The sequence below is a fragment of the Schistocerca americana genome, chromosome X (genome assembly GCF_021461395.2).
Source record: "Schistocerca americana isolate TAMUIC-IGC-003095 chromosome X, iqSchAmer2.1, whole genome shotgun sequence".
NCBI classification, from domain to species: Eukaryota; Metazoa; Arthropoda; class Insecta; order Orthoptera; family Acrididae; genus Schistocerca; species Schistocerca americana.
Window position 1 is genome coordinate 34,470,332 of NC_060130.1, and position 26,296 is coordinate 34,496,627.

The window sequence follows — 26,296 nt, forward strand, 5'->3', positions numbered from 1 at the left end:
ATTTACGGAAACTGGCTCACCCTGTCATTTCATCCTAATCATACATCTGTATAGGGTTCCTTCCTGGTGTTTGATTGATCCGAGTGTCCTGTTTTACAGACTTATGAAGTGCCAAGTTAATATAAAGAGGAACCATTTAAATTGCTTTAGTGTAAATAATAAAAATGTTTTCTTAACTATTGCAAAGTGTTATAGTTTGCTTACATAAAATTCAATCAGAGTGAAGTGCCAAGTTAATATAAAGAGGCACCATTTAAATTGCTTTAGTGTAAATAATAAAAATGTTTTCTTAACTATTGCAAAGTGTTATAGTTTGCTTACATAAAATTCAATCAGAGTGAAGCCAAGTTACTAGAACCTGTTAGATGGCTATACAGAATTAGTTCAAAGAATAATAGCTTTTGAAAGTAAATTCCACCAAGAAAGAGGTTTTCTTTAAGTGAAATGTTCAGTTAAAAAGTGTGTGCTTTAGTGTCTAAGTATTTAAGTTTCTTGATTATGGAAAGTGCTTTTCTAAAGGTTGTTCCCCCCATCCCCGGCTAATTTTTTTTACCTTCCTTGAAGTTATCTACTGGGCTTTTTCTTTTTTTAAATCATAATGTATAAAGATGTAGCCCAAAATTGTTTAAGTGGGGTAATTTATTCGAAGAGCCAAACTAAACAGTAGCAAGAAAGTAGGCAAAATTCACATTTCTGCTTCTCCAATACTTCACTATTTCATTGCCAGGATAGGTTGGTGACCATTAAGTACATGTTTTAAACCACTAAATGAACTTGGAAATGAGTTGTCCTAGCTTCAGTATATTATTATTCATACTGTGTTTCTATCTAGCCACTGGGTAAGATCTTAGGAAAAGAAGTGAATAGTCCAATTTACTTATCCATTAGATGCAACACACGGTAAATCCTGTAAGAAGGATAACTCTATTGATTATCTTTTCCTATAAACAGGACTATCCGTCCACAGTGTATTTTATTTGGAAACTAAACTAAATTTTAGTAAGAGGGTTATACGTGGCAACATAGGGACAGGGTTTCTGTTATTTACATAAAAGCATACTAATATCATAATGGTAGTGTTACAAGGTCCTATTAATGTGTGGTCATCACATTTGTTAAATGTCTCACCACATTCCTATTGAAACTATTTACTCTTCTTGTAAATAACACCTATGACAAATTTATACAAATGTCCACTAAGACTTTGCTCGTCAACTTTCATTTAGGTAACAGCGATCTTTTAGATGTATTTAAATCAGTACTGTTAAGAAATACTGACTAGCTTTATTTTCAAGAATCTCAAGTTTAAGTTATACATACTGTTATCCTCCAATAAGAATCATTGGCCGATTCTTCATCTTTGACAGGTTCAGCATGCCTGCAATGCAAAACATTACCTTTTGTATTAACACATGAAATCCAATTTTTAAATTTAATAAATGCTTATACAAACATAAAGTTTCTTCAAAAAATGTATTTCTGACAACTTCCTGTCACAGATAATTTTCACTGAATGTTTCAACCCAGTTATATTGCTGATGAGAAGCAAATGTTGATCTTTTCCCTCTCTTCCTTCACCATCTCCTGTTTTGTTCACCTTGACATATTTCTACCAAAAAGACTACCCCAATGGATCCACTGCTTATATTTAACACACAGTAAATTCAGTGCAAATATTTCCTTAACACAGGATGTGCATTGACGAGCTTGAATTAATCAGAAAAATATAAACAGATACTAACCATTCCACAGCTCTTACAAAATACTTGCATTAAGTAATCATCAAAGCTACTTTTTGTACAGCAAGAGGACTAACAGTCAAAATGGTGCTACATGCTACAGGCAGTGCAATACAATTTATTTTACTCACTGCTACAGCAATAAATGTACTTATAAAAATATTCAGACTTAGACTATAATCAAATACAGAGAGAGAAAATATTCTAACTAAAGAGATATAGCAGCCATAGGCAGAAACAAATAAAAAAAGTGATACTAATCTTAGCTTTGAGGACCAAAAGTTTCTTCATCTGGAAAATGTAAAAAGAGAAATGAGACTGTTCAAGAAATAAGGATGAAAATTTAGGATCTTGAGTCATGGAAGATGGATGGTTAAATGAATGAAAAAACTAGACTGGACATGATGAAATTCAGATGCGAAAGAGCAGCAGATGATGTAATTTTAAATGCTGAGAAATAAGATCTCTTCAAGAGGAGCCACCAAAAGGTCAAATAAGTGAAGAACAAGCTGAAAATACCGGTAAATGGGCTAAAATGGTGGCAAATAGATAAACGAAACAGAAAGATAGTGCTGAAGAACAGGCAACCAAACAACAACAACAACAACAACAATAACAATAACAGCACATTGTAGCAATATATAATAGCAGTCCCACAACATCTGGAGGACGATTTTCCACTAACAGAACAATAAATTCATGAAGCCATCAAATCATTCCAAAACTTCAAAGCAACAAATGAAGACTCCACTACAGCAAAATTATTGAAATAGTCAGAACACACAAATGATCTACAACTGCTGTTTGAGAACATTTGGAAAGCTGAAGAGATTATTGAAAGCATTAATCCACAGCTATGAAAAAAAGGGGACACACAAAATGTCAACAATTGCAGAGATGCCTGACTTCTGCCAGTGGTATACAAAATATTATCAAAAATTCTCTGGACAGAGTTGTAGAAACTTTAGACAAATAACTGGGAGAATATCAAGGAGCTCTAGAAAGGGAAGACCCTGCACAGAACAGATGTTTATTAGAAAATTGATAATTCTCCACAGACTGTTAATCACCAAACCAATAATAGTATCACGTATTGGTTTCAAGAAAACATTTGATTTGGTAGGCAGAGAAATTATGGGTAAAATCATCAAAGAATTTTGTGTTAAAGCAAACATAATCCTCAAAACACTAGCAAATAGGGTGACTGAAGCTAAATTTATGGGAGAAGTATCTCAACCATTTGAAATAAAAACTGGTGTTCGACAAGGGGACAGTTTATCACCTTTACTGTAACACTACATTCTAGAAAAAATAGAAAGTTATTGGAATTTGGAGAAAAAAAATCACAAAATTGAACCAATAGTTTTAGGACGAAAAACAAATGGAATTAAGGTAAACTGCCTGGCTTCTGCAGATGATTCTGATATACTTTCAAAAAATCTGACAGACAGTTATTAAAAGAAATCTTTTGGAAGAAATAGCAAAGAGAGCTGGTCCCAAAATTTCAGACGAAAAAACAACATTGATGACAATTTCAAACAATGCATCAACATTCTTAGAAAAACAAAAATGTAAAATAGCATTAGTAAGTAAATTTAAATATATTGGACAAACTGTACAACAAAATGGACTAGAAGAATTAACAGTAGATGCAAGAGTCAGCAAACTGGAGAGAGCAAATCGTTTGACAAAGGATATTTACAACAAGAAATGTACAACTAAAAAAAACAAATTTAAACACTATCCCACAGTGGTATGACCAGGATGTTTACATGGATGAGGATGCCTAATGATGAACTATAAGCTGGACAGAACAGAGGTTCCACAAAGGAGCATTATTAGAAAATAATGGTTGCAATACAAGCTACAGATGGCTGGAAAATGAGAAGTAATGAGGAGATATACAAAAATTTTGAGAAAATATCAGAAGTAATGGCTAAAAGAAGATTAATCTTATTTTAGAGACCTCTACTGAATGAGTAGTTCTGGAAGAAGGAATCAATGATAGCATGGATTACAGAAATAAGAAAGAAACAACATCAAACAATCAGAAATAATAGAAAGAAACCTTTTTACAGATAACATACTGAATGTAAAAGGATCATCACCTCTCCAAGATCAAAATTAATTTCATCCCTCTCAATAAGACTGTGAAAACCGGAAATAAATTTCATAAATATGATACTGCGAAGCTCAAAATCAATCAAAACGTAATGGAACAATGCCACCAGTAACTGACAGTTGAATCCCATAAATGGGCAGACATTGCCTCCATGATCCAACAAGCAGCTAATACTACAATCCTGACAGCTAAAAAGAGGAATCATACATGGTGGAATGAGGTTTGTGGTGAGGTGGTGGCCCAAACAGCAAGTGCATGGAAATAGTGGAACTCTACCAGGAGACCTGATGATTTTGATGTATTCCATGAAGTTCAAAAATATGCAGCCAGAACTCTACTGCATGAGAAACAGCAGTTAGAACAGATCGATCAGCGTTTCCAGATAAACAATGTCAGAGACTTCTATCAGACGTTCAAATCGAATTTGAAAGGATACCAAGCCCCTAGTTTTTGTTTTAGAGACGAAAATGGAAAGCTCAGTGTTGTGTACATAGTTCCGCGTATTCAGCGCGTACACAAATTTCCCACTAGAGTGCGCCCCGCTAAGCACAACAGCGCAGGCGCAGCACTCGTCCATCTCCCCACTACGAGATGGCGCTGCCATAGAGACGGACCAAATTCTGCTTCCGCCGATCCGCGTATTAATATGTAACGCAGCCAATGAGATTGCTGCTAACATAGAACACTTTCTCCTCGCGCATCACACTCACGCAGTGATACATGAACGTGCGAGGTATTATAACGGGTGTAAAGACCTTCGATCAGTCAGTCTGCATTTGTCTGCACCAGTCTGCATTAGTCTGTACCAGTCTGCATTAGTCTGTACCAGTCTGTACGAGTTCTACAATTGTCTGTGCCAGTCCATAGTCAAGATCCAGTCTGCGCCTAATAAGATTACCATATTCCTGTACATAGCCATGAAGATAAATGTATAGACACTTTTGTCAAGTATCCGAGATATATGTAAGAATAAGATTAACGTACCAATACCAAAGGAACTTCAGATTGTCAATTGTAAATAGCATCCAGAACCAAGTTAAATAATTTTTATATTTGTTATTATTTTAATAAACGTGTGTGAAAATTAATCAAGTTCTATTTAAAGTTGGTCACCATCAATCTGCTACTCTAAGTGTGCAAGTGGCATTTCTATCGTCTGACCTAATGGCAGAAGATAAACATGCCATGATAAGACCACGAGACATATTGCTGACACTCGCTTACTTCGTTAGAGCAACAAGTCAAATAATCTGATGGTGTGTGTACTGAAGGTCTTACAGTACGCACACCACACTCGGCCTGACCAACAAAGAGAACTGCAAGATAATGTCTCGTTACTTTGAAAACCTACTTAATTGTGATGAACCGAAAGAAAGATTCCCTGTATGTGCCCCAATCCACAAACTACCCCTCATCTCCATCTGGTAAAGAGGAGACCAAAGAGATCATCAACAACTTTAAGAATAATAAGGCAGCTGGAGAGGATTCAATAGTGGTGGAACTACTGAAGCTGGCAAATAATGAAACTCTAGATATACTAGTCCAACTTTTTGAGGAGATCTGGAGAGCTGGGATGATACCAACTGAATGGCAGTCAGCTTTAATCCATCGTATACACAAAAAAGGTGATAAATAGAATGTCAATAACTATAAGGGTACCTCATTAGTATCTGTTCCATATAAGATTCTCTCCAAAGTGATACAGAATAGAATAGAAGATCATTGTAACCAACTGATTGGGGACTATCAAGCTGGTTTCCGAAAGGGCGATTCTTGTGCAGAACAGATCTTTAACCTGAAGAGCATGATCAGGTACAAAAAAAATTGGAAAAATAACTATGTGGTCATATTTGTTGATTTTCAGAAAGTATATGACTCCATCGACTGACAGGCAGTAATGAATATTTTGGAAAAGAAAGCTGATCAAACAAACTCTTACTAACACAGTGTCAAAAATTAAATTTATGGGTGAGGTATCTGAACCTTTTCAATTGTGTCTTGGAAAAGGTCATTCAAGAGTGGAGAAAGTTATTAGCCCAAGGAGAAACAAATGAAGAGTGGTTCAGACTTGGTCCTAAGAACAAAGGGGTGTGCATTGGCTGCTTAGATTTTGCGGCTGACCTAGCCATTTTTGCTAACAACATAGAGTCAGCAGTCAACAAGATAAATAGGCTGTCAGAAATTGCTGAAAAAAGTTAGACTCCAGATCTCTATTCAAAAGACAAAACATATGACGAACATCTGTGATGGACCTGAATGGATGATAACCAACCTGGGAAAAAATTGGATGAATTAAGAATTTCAGGTATCTTGGTGAAGTCATCCACCTGGAGAATGGATTAAAAGAAGAAGCAATTGTCGGGATGAGGAAGTTAGACCAAGCATACCAACTGACAAAGAATACTTATAACAAAAAGTCTATGAGTATATGGGCCAAGTTCCAACATTATAATACAGTTGTAAAACCTGAGGGCTTATAAGCATCCAAATCTTTGACCACGAATAGACAAGGTAAGCTGAGCGGCTGGAAAAGCGTGAGTGTAGGATATTAAGGAAAATCCTAAGGTAATAGATGGGTCGATGGACAATGGCGAATGAGAGCAAATGAGGACTCGTGCAGCAAGACAGAACCTATCACAGCATCCATTACGAAGAAATGATTGTTATTTTATGGTATCTCATGAAAATGGACGGTGATCGACTAACAAAAAGAATATGGAGTTTTATCCCATCTAAGAAAACGAGGCCGAGATGGTTCAAAAAATGTGAAAAAGATCTTAAGCAGATTGGTATCTCAGAGAGAAATTCCTGAAAGGAACAAATTTAGAAGATTGGTGACCAACTACCAAGGTTTTAACATGGCATCAACATCCGAAAGACAGTGAGGACCATTATCTGAAGAGCATAAAAAGGCACTTCTTGCAGGGGCTCAGAAGATACTGGCAGGAAGTCAAAGCTGGAGCAAGAACAAGACCTGGACACTAGAGTGAAGTCGGTTGTTACCACGCAGTCCGTAGAGACTCACCTCAATAAAAAAAATAAGTAAATAAAAATAAAAGGCTTTCAATGCAGAAGAAATAGGGGATTGAGAACAACACGAATAGAATAAAGGGGGAAAAACATGAGGAGGAGATGGACGAGTACTGGAAAAACAGGAGACGACAAGGGAAGAAGAAGAAGTGAAGTTATTACATGATGAGAGATGGTGATTGGATTTGATTTGATTCAGTTTTCATTACATACACCGAAAAAATGAGATGATTCTCGAGGGTGTGGAACATGTCAGAATGTATAACACAAAACATTTTAATATAATGAATACTACCCTGATCATTTGTCATGAGATTGTCAAAATAGGTGAATACAATACAATAAACTGGAAAAGCTAATATTTACAGAATTAATACGCTGTCAGAATGAAACATTGTTATGCACTATTAATAAATTTATCATACACAAAATACCTAATTTTGACTGTTGCAACCAAGTGCTGTCAAAACTTAAATCTAACATATTTTTACTTAAGCTGGCCTTTCAGTCTCTGTTAGGATATTCATCTATAGAGTAGAAGGCATTGCCTATCAAAAAGTCATTCAAACTCTGTTTAAACTGTGCTTTATCTGAAACCAAGTTTTTAATGGTTGCTGGTAATTTATTGAAAATGTGTGTTCCTGAATATTGGACCCCCTTTTGGACCAACATAAGTGATTTTAGGTCTTTATGTAGATTTTTCTTATTCCTAGTATTGATAATATGTATTGAGCTACTTGTTGGAAATATAGATATATAACTTGCAACAAATTTCATTAAGGAGTAAGTATACTGAGAAGCAATGGTTGGAATTCAAAGTTCCTCGAATAGGTTCTACACGATGTTCTTCAAAGACTGGTCCCAGATACTCCATTGCACCATTCACCGAACCTGATAACCTCGAGCCGTCAGTAACAAAAATTAAGTCTTGCTTAAGAGATTTACAACACTACATGCACTTGTTACCAAAGTCTCATTTACTTTTAGAGCTATCTGTTCCACTTCCTTTTTGGCCCCACTTCTCTCTGTCTTCACTATATCTGAAACAGTTCTTATTTTGTTGCCCGATACAATTATCATTTTCTCTTAATAAAGCTACTTCGATTTCTGGATTACTTGATTCAATATTTTGCAGTATTCTTTGTAATGCATTACAATTCTAATATCAGAAACGTTCCTAGATAGTAGATACAGTCTCCTTTTTGCCCCACATGATATCTTTATTCCTTGTATAATCCATGGTTTATCTTTTGACTTCTGTGTGATCTGAGTTACCTTTAGGGGAAAACAATTTTCAAAAGAGGAGGTAACTTTATTAATAAATGCTTTGCATTTTCCATTTGAGTCAGGTAAACATCTCTCCAGTTCATGTCTTTGAGCAATTTCCTGAATTCCTCAATTTCTGGCTTATTTATTATCCTCCTGTACTCAGATTTAATATTTTTTTATCCTGACAAGTTTCAACATTTAACACAAGATGCTGCACGTCGTGATCAGATAGTCCATTTACTATTGGTTTTGTGATATGATGTTTTTCCCCTAGATTTGTTCATAAAGATATTATCAATAGCAGTCTCAGAGCATTTACATATCCTAGCTGCAAAGTTCACAATAGGAACTAAATTGAATGATAGTGTTAAAAACACCAGCAACCACTATTTCCCCTTCTTTTGTTTTTTACACAAGCTATTCCTTTCGCTTTGTGAAATGAAGCACTGCCTAGTTCCAAAACACAGGACTACTATGACAAGGTGAAATGTTCTCAGAGTGCTACATGTATGATAGTAAATGTAATCAGCACTATAGTTGTTTTCTGAGTAGTTATGCTGTGTGTGTTTCATTCAATCAGATGAAATGGAATAAAATCATCAATTTATTTATTTGGGCTCTTTATCACCAAGATACATTCAATGTTGGTTGAGGTTTATCTTTTGAATTCACTCCAGTGTAGATTGTCAAAATTTTATCAGTTGTCAATGTACTTGTAACACAGTTTCCGAATTTACTGCCATCCAGGAAAGTATCGCACTCAAATTATTCTCAGAGACTGAGAGATGGCTGAAACCGAGAGCAGAAAGCTCTGACATATTTAGTGATTAATGGAATATATATCAGAAAGGCAGGTTAGACACTGTAGGAGAGGGAGTGTCCATTGTCTCTATTGAGGTCAAAGCTGATTGTGACAGTGAAGTTATCTGGTTGCGTATAACAAGTCTAGGTGAAATCACGTTAATTAATGGATAATCAGCCACCCAGTTCTGCTATGACAGCTTTGGAGCCATTCACAGAAAGTCTACAGACAGTAGCACATAAATACCTAGATCATGCAATACTAGTTGGAGGTGAATTTAGCCTACTGAGTATAGATGGTAGCCTATGGCTTCATTGCAGGGGGTGCAGTCAATCTTGTGAAGCACTTTTGAATGTGGTTTTCGAAAATTGTCTTGAGCACCTAGTTTGCCATGCCACATGCAATGGAAATATCTTAGACCTTGTAGTTACAAACAGGCCAGATATCATCAATGACTTCAGCATAGAGATGGGGATTAATAATCATGATAACATAATAACAACTAAGGTTACAAAAATTAATAAATCAGTCAAGAAGGCTAGGAAAATGTTCATGCCAGAAAGAGCAGATAAGCAGATGTTAGCATCTTACTTAGACAGAACTGACATCACTTAGTTCCATTAAGATGGACGTAGAGAGATTATGGTCAAAGCTTAAACAGATCGTGAATTGCACTCTCAACAAGTCTGTACCTAGTAAACGAATTAAGGATGCAAAAGAGCCACTGCGGTTTAACAATGAAATTTGGAAAATACTGAGGAAGGAAAAGATACTGCACTCCTGGTTCAAAAGAGAATGCCAAATGGCAACAAGGAAAGGTTACTACCACTGTCATACCTCAGCAAAAGATCTGGCTGAGAAGCAGGGGAATTTATTGTCCTATGTAAAATCACTAAGTGAGTCAAAGAATTCCATCAAGTCACTTGACCAGTCTGGTGTGGCAGTAGGAGATAAATGTTTTAAATTTTGCATTTAAGAAATCATTCATGCAAGAGAATCATATAAACATACCGTCATTTGACAATAGCACAAAGACACCTAACAACAATCACCACAAGAGGCCAGCACTAGCACAAGTTGTTCACATGATATTCGTTGGACTGTTGCCTGTAAACCCATCCCATGTCAGTGCTCTTGGAAGAGAGCTGTGGCAGTGACACGGCTCTGTTGTTGTTCCTGTGCAGTGATCTGCAAAGACGCGACGGTACGGGACGGGGGGTTGGGTCGAGATTCAAGCAGTGATTAAATACTTCATAAAGAAAGGTATGAAAGTGAAGGACATTCATGCCGATTTCCAGAAAACACCAGGGGACTCTGCTCCTTTGTCTTCAACTGTTGCCAAGTGGATAAATGAATTTAAATTTGGTCAGGAGAGCTTAGATGATGATCATCCATGAATAGGTCAGCCAAAACGTGTCACTACTCTAGAAATCATTGCAAAAGTCCGCATAATGATCAAGGATGATCACCAATTTAGAGTGCATGAAATTGCTCACGCTTGCCAGATGTCATCTGAAAGGTATTCACAAGATGGGTGCCGCGACTCTTGACGCTGTGTCAAAAACGCATGAGAATGGACATATCACATCAATGTTTGGCCTGTTTTAGGAGAAACAAACAAGATCTTTTGTGCTGGTTTGTGACCACGAGGAAACTTTGGTTTACTACTATACCCCAGAGACAAAGCAACAATCAAGGCAGTGGAAACATGCTGAATCTCCGCCGCCAAACTCCTTCAGCGGGGAAGGACATGGTGTCAGTGTTCTGGGATGCGCCACCAAATTCCTTCAGCGGGGAAGAGCATGGCATCAGTGTTCTGGGATGAGAAGGGGATTCCGTTTGTACATTATCTCCCCACTGGGCAAACAATTACTGGAGAATACTATGCTAACCTTCTGGACAAATTGCAACAAATGATATGCGAAAAAGGCCAGGTTTAATAAGGAAGAAAGTCGTCTAGCATCAAGCAAATGCACGCTCGCATGCATGTACCATCGCCATGGTAAAATTACACAAACTAAGGTATGAATTGTTGCCACACGTGCCTCTTCCCTAAACTTAAAATTTTTCTTTGTGGATGAAGATTCACTTAAATGAAGAATTGATAGCCTGAGTTGACAACTATTTTATAGGCCTGGAGGAAAATCATTGTCGAGATGGGATCGAGGTATTGGAACACTGTTGGACCAAGTGAATTAATCTACAAGCAGGGTACATTGAAAAACAAAAAAGTTTCAGTGACATAAGTACATTTTTTCTATTCTGTTTCAAGAACTTTTCAAACCACCCTCGTAAGCATCCCCGACGCCTGAAATAATTAAAAACAAATAAGTCGCCAGTTGCAGATGGAATCTCAATTTGGTTTTACAAAGAGTGCTATATGGCACTGGACCCTTACTTAGCTTGTATTTATTGTGAATCTCTCACCCAGCAGAAAGACCTAGCAACTGGGGAAAAAAATACAGAGGCGTCTCCTGTATATACGAAGGGCGAAAGAACAGACCCGCGAAATTACAGACCAATACCCGTAACATCAGTTTGCTGCAGAATTCTTGAACATATTCTGGGTTTGAATCTAATCAGTTTCATAGAGACCAATAAGTTTATGTCCACAAATCAGTACAAAGCATCGCTCATGGGCAACTCAGCATGCCCTTTTGTCATACGACGTCTGTTCAAAAAATTCCAAAACTTTGTCCACAAAATTTTCTATGCTTATCTTTTAATTACTATGGATTGTCTCCTTCGAAATACTCTCCTCCACAATTGATACACTGCTTCCAATATCATTTCCACTTCCAGGAGCAGTCTTGACACACATCTTGCTGGGTCGCATAAAGTGCCGTCTGCGAATTTTCTTTTATCTCATCTACCATTGCAAAACTTCATCCTTTTCAACTTTGGAAATAAAAAGAAGTCTGCAGGGGTCATACTATTCTCGCAAGGAACATCTCATTCTCATTTGTGAGATCCAAAAGTTTTTTTGGTCTTGACTCATGAGCCGTGGAATGAACTTGGCGGCAACACAATGCATTCCAAGATGCTGTGTCATTTCATAACATGATCCAATTGAAATGTTACATTCTTCTACAATCTCTCAGACAGTGTATCTTCGACTGCCACACACAATTTCTTTGACGTTCCTGACACAAGCGTCATCAGGGGACATCTAAGAGCGTCCTGAACAAGGATTATTTTTGACTTTTGTAAAGCCATTTTAAAACGTGTGAATAATACATAACACCAAGTATGGCTTAAGCACTCATCGCTATAGGCTCCCTGCATCATTTGGTGTGTCTGTGTAAAGGTTTTCTTGAGTTTCACGCAAAATTTAATGCAGATGCATTGCTCCTCTAACTTTGCCATCACAAAATTCACAAACCCAGATTCCATATTTCTTGATTTCCGAGAAGCATTTGACATAGTGCCTCACTGCAGACTTTTAACAAAGGTACAAGCACATGGAATAGGTTCCCAGACATGTGAGTGGCTCAAAGACTTCTGAAGTAATAGAACCCACTACATTATCCCGACGGTGAGTGTCCATCAGTGACTAGGGTATCATTAGGATCATTCCAGGGATGTGTGATAGGAGCGCTATTACTCATATTTTCTATGTGCATAACTGATCTGATGGACAAAGTGGACAGTAATCTGTGGTTGTTTGCTGATGATGTTGTGGTGTATGGAAGGTGTCATCGTTGAGTGATTTAGGAGGATAAAAGATGACTTGGGCAAAGTTCCCAGTTGGTGTGATAAATGACAGCTAACCCTAAATGTAGAAAAATATAAGTTACTGCAGATGAGTTGGAAAAACTAATCCATAATGCCAGAATCCAGCATTAGTAGTGTCATGAATGAAGTCACATTGTTTCAATATCTGGACATAACGTTGCAATGTGATATGAAATGGAACAAACTTGTGAGGGTCATGGTAGGGAGGGCGAATAATCATCTTTCGTTTGTTGGGTGGATTTTACTACAGTGTGGCTCAGCTGTGATGGACATCACATATAGGATGCTAGTGTCTGGGATCCACAAGGGGTCGAATTAAAGCAGACATTGGGGTAATTCAGAGGCAGGATACTAGATTTGTTAACAGTAGGTCGAAACAACAACATACAAGCATTATGGAGATGTTTCTGGAACTCAAATGGGAATCCCTGGAGGGATTTTGAGGAACACTGTGCTGACTGCAGAACAATTCTGATTGCACCAACATACATTATGCGTAAGGACCACGAAGATAAGAGACGACAAATTAGGACTCATAGAGAGGCATATAGACATTCACTTTTTCCTCAATCGATTGGCAGATGGAACGGAAAAGGAACTGACTACAGTTGAAATAAAATTACTTGATAGTTGGCACTTCAAACGCCAATAAGAGTAGTCAGCGTCACACTTGAACTGTCTGCTGTTGCCAAACTCCACCAAAATTGGCCAGTCACTTCCAATTCCTGGTTCAGCATTCTTTCTTGATGTATTTGTATCCCGAATTACGAGCCCGACACTTTTATTATGTATTTCATGACACGCGATAGCTACACCAAAAACAACACACATTAACAATGCTAATGAAAGACACACATTTCATTCATAGCACTAACCAAACACTACCGAATAACTCAGCACAAGGTGTAATTCAGTATCATACATATAGTTATCATATTCACAGAGATCATCTTACATTAGATAAGCTTTTCACTACATTGTGTGAAACTGAAATTTTTAAGGTTGCAGTTCATAGTTGCAACTGGGTCACTACATTCACATATATAAATACTTCATGCAGTGCTGTGGCATAGCACAATGGTTGGCAGATTAATCTAATGTGTAGCATGTCGTAGGTTTGAATCTCATCAATGTAGCAAAATTTTTATTTCTAAATCTAACCAAAAGAGTGTGATTATTATTTTCATTCAATTAATTGGTTTAAATGTATTTTTTTATTTTTAATACTTTGCTGCATCATTTTTCATCACTGTTTTGACTGTTCTATTTGGTCTTATTTTTCTTCCTGTCACTATTTCTTCATTTGGAATCTGCCTCAGTCATCTATAATCCACGAACAAGTGCCCACATGGACTGTTCACTGGTTTCTAACATGGCAGCATGTGCAGCTAGAGTAAGGATAGTTACAGGTAACAAATGAAACGGAGAAATTTTAATTTGCTTTCAGCCCTGAAATTGAGTTTTTGTTGTCTTGAGTTTACCCTTAAGCGTTAGCTTTAATCGCCATGAACAAAGCGATCATGATATTAGTACTGCTGCAGACTGTTGACCACAATTTTCTCGGCTGGGTTAGGACACAAGTTTACAGTCAGGGATACAAAACGGGTCGTCTTCCCCAGTTCAGTCACTGGTCACTTTAAATCAATAGTCGACAGAGTATCCAACATTTCTGACATACCTTGCACCAGCCACTAGAAAAATTGCTCTGTGTTAAACGTTTAACATAATTTGTGAAGTGAGCCGCTTGTTTGTTGTCACCTGTAACCAAACGGTAGCTGGTAGCCAATGTGGCAACATTGTTGCGGCAAGTGATTGATGTCAACTATCAAGTAATTTTATTCAGACTATTGTAGTGAGACAGGGTACCTTCTGCCATGCACCATATGGTGGCTAGTGGAGTATGTGTGTAGATGTGGAATCAGTCTTTCCTTCTCATCCCATCTGGAAAGTCTCCCCTGATCTGCAGTTCTGGGTAACTTTCTCAAAATCTACAATTTTTCCTAGACCTATCCTTCACCCCTCTTCCTTCCACTTCAACCCTTCTGCCTGAAGAATGAGCTACTGGCTCTGAAAGCTTGCCTAATTATAATCTTCTTTTATGTGTGTGTTCTGCCGCCACTTAGCAAGTAGATTGTTTATCTATCCAATTCAATTATCATGTAACCAAAAGCTGCATTTAACACACCAAGTCTCTTTTACCAATCACTTTTAATATGTCCTACAGAATGTACTGTCTATCCTGTCCTTTTTTGAGATTACTGTTTTGTTGTACTTTTCTACAGGCATCGTCTTACTTATTAGGAGTCAGTTCCTTCATGTTGTTGTTGTTGTGGTCTTCAGTCCTGAGACTGGTTTGATGCAGCTCTCCATGCTACTCTATCCTGTGCAAGCTTCTTCATCTCCCAGTACCTACGGCAACCTACATCCTTCTGAATCTGCTTAGTGTATTCATCTCTTGGTCTCCCTCTACGATTTTTACCCTCCACGCTGCCCTCCAATGCTAAATTTGTGATCCCTTGATGCCTCAAAACATGTCCTACCAACCGATCTCTTCTTCTAGTCAAGTTGTAGAGCTGCATGTACTCGGGAAAAATTACGGCTGTAGTTTCCCCTTGCTTTGAGCCGTTCGCAGTACCAGCACAGCAAGGCCGTTTTGGTTAATGTTACAAGGCCAGATCAGTCAATCATCCAGACTGTTGCCCCTGCAACTACTGAAAAGGCTGCTGCCCCTCTTCAGGAACCACATGTTTGTCTGGCCTCTCAACAGATACCCCTCCGTTGTGGTTGCACCTACGGTACGGCCATCTGTCTCGCTGAGGCACGCAAGCCTCCCCACCAATGGCAAGGTCCATGGTTCATGGGGGGAGTTCCTTCATAGTCACAAGTTAAGGAATGGGTGGCTGAATTCATATGTAGCATATGTCTCTGTAAGATGACTCATGAACAACTTCCTAGAATTACAATCAAATATGAAAATGCTGAGAAAGAACACAGTGTGATATTGCAAGATCAGTAATTAAAAAGATGTGCAAAACATTTGATGCCGTGGCCATACCAGAAAGTGAGTGGCATGTCTGTTGAAGCCTGACTACAACCTAATGTGAAAAACAATTTGGGACAATCTGACACACAACTGATTCTATGCACCAATCTGTTCCCGTGGATGAAATGAAACAGCAGTTGCACAAAAATAGCCAAGGTGACTTAATCGGAGAGAAAGAGTGGTCATTGTTTTCTAGGATGCAAAAGGGATTTCTATTTTAGATTAGCTTGCAAGACTGAAACAATACCTCACAAATACAATGCAGGTATTCTGACTCAACTGGATGAAAAAATATGGAGCCAAGACCCAGGGGGAAAAAAAAAGTTTATTGTCAGTGAAATGCATATGGTCACAAAGGCACTTTCACAATAGGAAAACTGGGAGTTTCAAGTGTGAAGTCTTCAAATATCTATTCCATTCTCCAATTTTTTCACATTCTGACTTTAACTTCTTCTTCTTTTCTTTTTGTATGAATGATTCACTTAAGACTACATGCGTCACAGCTCAAAACCGTTTTGTGAGTCAACAACTGGATATGTTTTCACTGGTCTGTCTCTTGTAACTCCGTTGGACATGGAGGTAGCAAATGAGGATGTAGGATGTCCATGACATACTGCTGTGCTGTCAGAGTGACCTGAAGTCATATCCGATGCTGCCCCACACGCCCTCTCCCTATGTCGTTGTCATACTCACTGACAACTGTCATCGCGGGTCTTGCAGAATGTCTCACTGCTGGTCACATGACAGGTGCAGGTGTGAAAGGGTTACTATGTGCTCGGCGTACATTACAGCAATTCTCCCATGGGCTCGTCAGACACGGTAAACCGGAAGCTTGCTGACAAGCACACCACCCTTACGTTCCCAAGCAGTCCAACATGGGGCCACTACCACATCTGAATGACTCACAGATCTGCATATTGCATAATTCAATCAGCCTGGCAAATGGAGACACCCAATTAGGCCCCTTCAAATTTTGTTGCGTGCTGATAATGCTGACTCACAGAAGTACAGGGCATCTGTGTCCTTCACAGGGATCACTCAACATCTTACACTCTTCACATCTCTTATAGCTCCTACCATTCTTGGTAACAATCCGAGACACAAACAAAGCTAATGCAATCTGGTGGCCTTTGTATCCATTTCAGAGAGTTGCGACTCTCATAATTTACCACTGGTATGCACACTCGTGAAACTACGTTGCTTCAGGGAGCTTCCCTTTTTTTTCTTCAAGCTGTTTAGTTCTTTGAATCCATTTTTCTTGTAGCTCAGAATAATTATTTTATTGTGTAGCAAACTTACAGACTAGCATTCTGGTCTGAGCTGTCGGAGTTGGCGGTCATGTGTGTGTGAGGTGTGCTTGCTTGTGTGAATGAATTGTGTGTATTTCTATTTCTTTTTCTGATGAAGGTTGTGGCCAAAAGCTTATGTGTAAGTGTCTTAACTGTGCCTGTCTGCATTTTAACGTGCCATCTTTATGGTAATTAGCACTCTATCTTTTCCTACACTGCTGATATTCCAACCTGTAGTTTCCATTGTTTGAACTTACGGTCTACTGTTTTATGTTGCAGTGCACTTCTCCAAGTGTAATACACAAATGTTGCCTTAGGAAAGAGTCACAATAACATCCATGTCTACCGTTTGCTATTTTTTACGAAATAGCACATCACACTCGAAATTTAACTTAGCCAATGAAATAAGTTTGAAGATTTATTGTGTGTAAGAGACACGAGGGCCCACTGTGTGGGAAATGTGGGAAGTTCTGTGCAGAGATGGAGTTATCCACAGACGCAGTAAGTCTTGGGAGCTATACGGGTGTTTAAACATCGACACCTGCTGGGATGAGGGGCCACTTACTCTGAGGTGGCGCTGTGCCAGCAACGAGCTCGACCCATTGATTAGCACCACAGATGACAATGAGCAACCAGCTGCTTCTCTGTGCAGAGATATAAAATTTATCGATTTTGGACATCTTTTGACAATCTGTCACATGGAGAACAATGTTTACTCTGGCAATTTTAACACTAATCTACTGTTCTGCAACATATTAATGTGAAATGTTGTCTATGATGTTGAAGCGTGTAAGTTAAACTGATATCTGAGAATTTGTTGTTTTTGTGGCATTATCTGGAAAATGGCCTCTCATGCAGCTCCAAGCATAAATGTCAAGTGAAGAAGAATAATTAGCACAGCACACTGGAACCGAGTAGGGATCCGGTTTACTGCTCGGCCACTAAATTAGCATATCGTGAGTACACCAGAAGAGACGCTGTACACACTTGCATATACTACATACACAAGTACAAGCATCGATCAAGCTACTGCGAAACTGCACTCTGTGTGACTCATCACTACATCAGAATACTGTAAATGTGGTGATTCCAATTTCTTAAGGTCTCTTCCTGTTTGTTTTCATCAGTAGGATCTTATTTTTCAAGTATGTGGGAATCCAATGAGCTGCCTGTTTGGATACATTCTTTCTGTATGTCCCACAAGTTGGATTCCTTGGAGACACATTGTAACAAGAGCTTTTAGGAATTTGCCTGGAGATTTCACACTGGGTTCTGTGTGATGTATCCCATCCTTTATTCTTGGACCTAAGATTTTTACTACAATTTTACATTCTTCTAATTCAGTTTGCTGTTTTCATGTCTTGTGTTGGACAAAGAGTCTCTCTCATGCATAAAGAAATTCTAATTTGATCACTGTTGTACAATGTTAGATTTTAGAGTTCCAGGAAAAATACTTTTAGTTAACTGAGAGACAGTTTGTACTTTCTGAAGTCTGGATTCTATGGCCTTCTTTTCATTATGATGTTCAGTGGTCTTTTTCACCAAATTATTTAAACTATTTAACACCGAATACTATGTCATTGCCTATATAAGTTCACCCAGTGCCATTTTGGTATCAGCCAAGAATTTTTTCTCCAGGTGAAATTAGTAGTCCAATTTTCCTAGCTTGCTCCCTTAATATTTCAAATTGCTTTAGCATATCAGTGATGTTTTTGTCAATTAGTATTATGTCATCGGTATAGGTTACACAATATAATTCTATCTTTAAGTTTACGTTCTAGTCAGTGTAATAGTGCACCTGCTCTTCTCCATTATCTTACAATTTTCTTAGGGGCATAGTTGAATAGCAATGTGATATGCCATCCCATTTTCATATTCTTATGTCTGTCTTAAATTACACTGCTTGAAAAAAAGTGAGACACTCAGAAGGTGGGGAGAAAACAAATTGAAACATAGCTAATTTAGAGGGTATGTGATGTTATTTCAGTGATAACAAAACAGAGTCAAATTTACACAGAACTTATCAGTTTGAGCCCACTTATCAATACAGCAATGCACCCTGTCTGGCCTGGACAGTGCGGGAGGATGTCGTATAGCTGCTGTATACCCTCCTGAGAAAGGTGATCCACAACTGTTGTAACTGGACATTGCAATCATGGATACAGGCAGTGGGATGGAGTTGACGTCCATGTTGGTCCCATAATGTTATATCGGGGACAGATATGGGGATTTTGCTGGCCACAGGAGTATATCAACATCACACAGACAATTTAAAGAGACACACACTACATGTGGACAAGCACCGGCCTGTTGAAAAATAGCACCACAATACTATTACACACTGCTGTACCATCAGAGTTCCCACGGCCATTACAAGCCGTGACCTGAAGTCATACCCAATGGCTCCCCACACCATGGGACTCCTTTGTGACCCACCCCCCCCAAAATGTGGAAGAATGGGACCTCTCCCCATCTCCCCGGGTCACTGTCAAACTTCTCCACGATAGTCATTTGGAGCAGTGCAGGACTGGGACTCATCAGTGAACATAATGTGACGCCATTCATTAGCAGTCCATACTTCTTGATCATGGCACCACTTCACATGCAGTCATTTGCTTGGGTGTTAATGGCAGCCTATGCGCAGGACGGCAATTCCATAGTCTGGCTGCTCCTAGCTGTATGACACAGCATGTTGCAAGGAGACTATTACAGTGAACTCCTGTTTATCCGAAATGATCAGGACGGTGGTCAGTTCCGATAACGAAAATTCCAGATAAATCAAAGTCCCCCTGTTTTCACATGTGAACACTCCAAATTGCGTCAATATTGCGAAATACGATCGTAAAACGTGCGTAGGGTATGTAAAACATTACTGATATGGTTGCAAATAACCCTACACTTTTTTACTGAAAAAATTGTGTTGACATGTTAAAAAGGCACCAAACTATGATTGAAAACTCAAAGTTTTTAAATGCTGTATAACAAAGCTCGTTTATTTTGCATTCTTACAGAAAAAATCTCCCTTATTTGGCAGCAGGAAAAAACAGGAGTTTTAATTTTATTACCTACTCTTTTGAATAAAAAATAAACTACTGTACAAAATTATGAAACAAATCTAGAGATTACTCAAAGGAACGAAAAGTCTGTCCAGAGGAACTTTCAAGAAAAGTAAAAAAAAAAAAAACTTTTTAAGTTATGGACATAGAAGTTCTAGGATGCTTCATTAGAGTTTATTTTTTGGTAACGAAGTCACGAATGTCTTTTTTTCTTTTTTTTTTTTTTTTGCTTGAGAAACTATTGCTGCAACAATACATCTCCAACGTTGAAATCAAACTATTTCAGGATAAATCGTCTCCTCCTGTTGGCTGATGTACTCCAGGGCAGTTTGGATCACTTCGTAACAGAATGTGTGAGGAATATTTTTCTTTGATTCATCATCAGAAACATAGTCTTCTAACGCTTTATGATCGGTTACAATTTGGACGATTTCATCCTCAGTCACATGAAAAAATGCCATTTTCCATCCACTCTTCAATGTCTTCGAAGTGTGTGTCTTTACAACCAGCTTCTCCAGTAAATTCACCAAAATTATGTCGGCTTGAGTTTCGGTGTTGTCTCCTCCTTCCCACCACTTAGGTTGCCTTACGATCTAAGAGTTTTTTCCAAGACCTAACAAGAGGAACTGGAGGAATTAGATTCCAAGCTTCAGCAATCAATGAATGACACTTAAAACATCAATTTTTTTAAGAGCTTCCACAAAATCATCTGCAGCATCAATCACACCTATTAAGTATTCCAGCATCTTGTGTCTGTAATGTTTTTCCATCACCTCAAGAATACCTTGGTCCATCGGTTGACATAGAGATGTGACATTTTGTGGAAGAAATACAACTTCGATATCCCCATCTTGCAGATCACCTGGGTGAGAAGGAGCATTGTCCACAAGAAGTAGCGCTTTTCAAGGAAGTCCTTTTCCTTCCATGTAATTTACTACAGCTGAAACAAACTCTGCCTGGAACCACTCTCTGAAGATGGCACGGCACTGTTCATACATGCCTTAAGACTGATTCGTGTACCTCAGTGGGAAAGCTGGTTGGTTGGTGTCTAAATGCTCTTGGTGTTTTGGATTTGCCAATTAAAGTAAGACACAGTTTATGATTGCCAGTGGCATTACTGCAAGCGAGGACAGTAAATCTTTCTTTGATTTTTTTGTATCTGGAAGCCATTTCTTCTTCTTTAGAAGCAAGGGTTTTCGTTGGCAGCATTTTGTAATTCAACCCAGTTTCATCACATTTGTAAAGTTGATTGTCAGTATAACCTCCTTTGTCAATGATTGTGTGCAGTTTCTTCTTAAAATCAGCATAGCAGCTTCATCCCCAGATAATGATTTGGCACTGATGGCAATTTCATGGATGCCATGCTGCTTCTTGAAATGATCCTGCCAGCCATTACTTCTGAGGAATTCTTGCTTCTTTCCTTCTATCAGCTCATTAGCTCATTTTGACAAAGTAGAGGACCTGAAACTGACACACCTTTGGCTCTTATTTATTCGTGCCACAAAAATAATGCCTCTTCTAGCTGAGGATGTGCACCTTTTCTCATTGTTTTTCAAGATTTCACTGCGCTGCCCAATGCTTGGATGGAACAAAAATTTTTCAATTCCTGATCGATTTGTCTTCCGATCAGTAATTGTACTCCTACTCTGCAGCAACTTTTGTGGGTGGCTCACCAGCATCAATTCTCTGCAAAGTGTGATGATCTTTTTCCAACAAGATCACATTCATTTTATGTTACGTGCCCGTAGTCACGTTCAGTGATCTTTTTACAGACACTCGACTGAGTCCTTTATGGTTTTTGGCCCCTTTTATCTCTGGACACTTTAAGGCACATAGTGGGAGCACAAAACCTCAAATCAGAAACACACAAATGCACAACTTGACAACACTCGAGATGCACTAGACAAACTTTTGATTTTTGAAACCAGGCTGTGGCAGCCATCAAATGAAAGCATTCGATACATCTATGCCATTTCCTCTGTTCTACCCAAGCCCACGTGGCAACACAACAGGGTGTTGTACGTTCACTGTTAAACACTCAGCTTTGATGTACCGACAACAAGTGGAAAGTGTTAGGTGGCGCACTCTAATTGTCAGTTTCGACAGGCCTACGTTGTGCTCCATAGAACAATACTGTATGTACTGTACTTCCAAGGAGTTCCAATAGATGGCAGTGGCATGAAACCATGCAATACGAATAAGAAACGCACTAGAGCTTCAACCAACACACGCACGAATTGACGATACTTGGACTTTTGACACGCACCAGTGCACTGATTAGCAGTAGATTGCCAAAAAACACCAGCAAATGCTTGGCTCCAGGTGCACGCAAATTGAAACTTGTCAAGTGTCAATCTAGCTAGCCAAAAGTGTAGCTCTACGAGAGTTTACTGTACTTGTTCTCAGATGGCAGTCACAGACGTGAACAGGTTACAATGTACTCAGTACACTACACAGTGATGCTCCCTTGTAGTGGTCTGATGTAGTCAACTGGAACATTGATGATGAGTATGCCCTTACTTTCCAACATCAGGCCACTGTCAGATCCAAATACTCCAAAAATACAGATGTTGCAAGGTTTAACCAGGGGACCAAATGGACATCCACAATGAGGTTTCTTTCAAACTCTCATCAGATAATGCTGTCTCACACCAATATGCAGCACCTTCATATCCTCCAGAGTGATGATTCAACATCTGACGCTATTCACATCCCTTATATACCACACGATGCTTGCTAAACAGCAATAAAAAAAAAGAACACTAATGAATAATGAAGGAAAAGACAGACTGTTACTTACCATAAAGAAGATACCTTAGGCTGCAGATGGGAAGAATTAAAAGACACTTACATAAAGCTTTCAGCCACAGCCTTCATCAGTAAGTAGTAATCTGTCTTTTCCAACATTGTTGATATTCCTACTGGAGTTTCCATTGCTTCAAGGACACTGATGCTTTTCTGTGAGTGTTTGCTTTATGATGTTTTCTGCATTTTAGCTTTTTTTTAAAAAAAGAAAGAAAGAAAGAAAAAAAAAAAGATTTGTTGCTGGAAAACTTCTGAAGTCCAATAAAGGAGTTACAACAGCCATATATGGTTATCTGGTGGACCTTGCAGAACCAAATTCTAGGGCTGAAATATACTGTTGACCAATGGGCATTAATCAGAATGAATACTAAATAAAAAATTAAATCCAAGTTTACACAAAAAACACAGGTTCTATCACTGTTGCTTTTCATTCTATTTTGCTCTTATGTTTGCTATGACTTGTTAAGCAGAAATTTTCTTTCTATCTACAGAGTTACATTTGCTGTAATGTATCTTACCTCCATGTTGTTTCTTCTTTCTTCTCACTGCTGCCCCAATCATGGCAAGCAAGTCATCCTCACTGCATTTGCTTCGTATTGCATCTCTGAAACAACAGTTAAAACACCCGTTAAACAGTACCAGGCAATTACCACACAGTGAAATGTTGGTACACTAAAAAGGAAGAAAAACTTTGCAGAAATCTTCAACAGTAATCTTGTAGTCTGCAGTAGGCAACAGCAGGATAACAAACCCACTGGACAAGAATGGGAAAGTCATGATAGAAGTTACTTTCATTTTTATAAATAAACAGGTATCTTACACAAATGCTCAAGAGTATACATAGGATCTCGGGCTGAAGAGGTGGAGCAGAAACTGACATTAGTTTTGTTGAAGAGGGAGTACTGGAACACAGCACAATTTCTTGCAAAATGAAGCCAAATTTATTGATAAACTCTTAATTAATTGCCAAGCTCACTAATGTGACCATTTTATAACAGGTACTTACTGCTTGGAGTATATGTGACTTTTCAGGCTTGCCTAATAGATCTGTTGCAAAAACACTTTGGGTTTCCCACCAGATAACATTATGCAAGTCCCTCCCTCAATATTTCAGTGACACAACATTTTGGCATCTTCAGGTGGTGGTGATTTCCACCATCACTGCTGCAAGATGCAACTGGCAATTTCCACGTGACAGCTTTGAAATTTATCATGTGGATGACTATGACCATCATATTTAGAATTCAGAGGATTTCATAGAATACCTGAAGATGCTTAAACTAGAACTTTCAGATCTTTTAGTTAGCTCAAATGTTATATCATTACTTACAAAAGTGCCCCTGCAGCCCTCATTAGAGGTTATTAGCAGCAAGTTTGAGAAAGAAATTGTGATGCTGTTTAAACATGTGCATACCTCATCCAATTTCTTATGTAACACCAACTACTTTAATCAAGTGGACAGTGTTCCCATGGGAGATCCTCTATTTCCCTTAGTAAATATCCAACATTCCTCCTTCTGGCAGAATGCTGAAGAGACATTTGTGGTGTGGCCCACATAATACAGACACTACCTATGTCCCTGCAGCATTTGCACTCGCTCCATCTGAATATTCAGTTCACTGTGGAAGTACAAAAAGATAGCAGCTTACCATTCCTGGATGTCACGGTTAGAAGAAAAGCTGACATAGCACTGGGGCTTAGTCTCTACTGCAAACTGATACACGCAGAGTTATATTTGAGGTCCAAAAGTTGCCGTCACCCTGCACAATGTGGTAGTGTCTTACACTCCCTGGCACATAGAGCACACGTGATTTCAGATACCGACAGTCTGCCTGGTGAACTGTAACACCTAAGAACAGTGTTCCAGCAGAATGTTTATTCTTGTAAACAGATTTGCAATGTGTTCTGAGCAAAGCAAGTTCAGTGTAGGGATGTAAATGAAGATACTTAGACAAGCACTGCAAATGGCTTTCTTGCCATATTTCAGTGGCATGTTTTCAAAATTAAAAGAATCGCTAAGAGAAACAGAATCAAGTGTATTTTTCGTCTACCAGCAAAACTAAGGAATTGTTTGTGTTCAGTTAAAGACAATCTTGACCTTAGAAAACACAGATCATATATAAGATCTGATGCCATTATGGGAAACCTTATATAGGGCAGACACCTCACATTGTGCAAGAACACTGTGTTCAACAGCGCTGACAAAAATGCCACCCAGTAAATTAATGGTAGTAGAGCACTGCCTGAATACAGGGCACCACACGTTTCCCAAGAGGACTGAAATTTTATCCTCAGCATCATCACTCTAGGACTGTGTTTTTAAGAATGAGGCATGTATCCATACGGTGGGCAATCTTACCAACAGGAATATGGAATTTTGACTAAGCACTGCCCAGAATCCAGCACTGACTGCCATGAAATTAAAACAGTAGAAACCAGATCCTCCGATGTATGACCTGATGCAGTACCTTGCAGAGAGTTAATTCAGCTCTTAACCACACGAGTGTCCAGAAGTGCAGTCATTGCCCACAACACATAAGCAGAAGGCTACTATGAATGGCATTTACATCCAACTGGGAGTGCCTGTCCACACATTCGTACTCCTGCTTCTAGCCTGACAAATTTCAATTCTGCTGTGCGAATATCACCAGCCACATTTTGCAGCAGTGATGACAGGACCCACCACTACCTGAAGATGACGAACAGTTGTGTTGGTGAAATATTGTGAGGCTTGGACAAAGTTATTCAGTGGCAAATCTGAGAAGATTTGTATACATTATTTTTCTGTGATGCAGGTAATGTGCAGCAAAATGTGATAACTTTCTGCATTTTCCTTTTTGTACATTTCAAAATACCCCAAAAATTGGTGAGAAACACTGAACATATGACATAACCAGATGACACACCCCACAGCATGTGCAGCAGTCGGGGTTGAGTGTAAATGAATGATTGAGCAGTGCAATACATTCATTTGAGCAAACAGAGCAAATTTCGAAAACATTTTGTAAATATGATCTGTTGTAAATGTAGATGTTAAAAATTATTGTCCCTGCTGTAATCAAGCAAAAGCAGTTCTGATTTTGTGTTTATTGCTTCTGTCCCTTCTCTTGTTAGTAAAGAAAACATAGGTCATTTAATGGCGAAGATGCTATTCTGAAGTTTATACTCATCTACTTGTTATGCAATATGGTAGGTTTTCATTGTACTGTACTTTGCAAGAAATCAAGGAAACTGCAAGACCGGTAAATAAAATAATAAACTTCTATATATAAAAATAAAGATGAGGTGACTTACCGAACGAAAGCGCTGGCAGGTCGATAGACACACAAACAAACACAAACATACACACAAAATTCAAGCTTTCGCAACAAACTGTTGCCTCATCAGGAAAGAGGGAAGGAGAGGG

The 26,296-nt window shown here is 38.6% G+C and overlaps 1 pseudogene; it reads right to left on the reverse strand.

Moving 5' to 3' along the window:
* Positions 1 to 1,322: 1,322 nt before the first annotated feature.
* LOC124554992 overlaps positions 1,323 to 26,296 on the reverse strand; it is a 64,428-nt pseudogene continuing 39,454 nt past the window's right edge.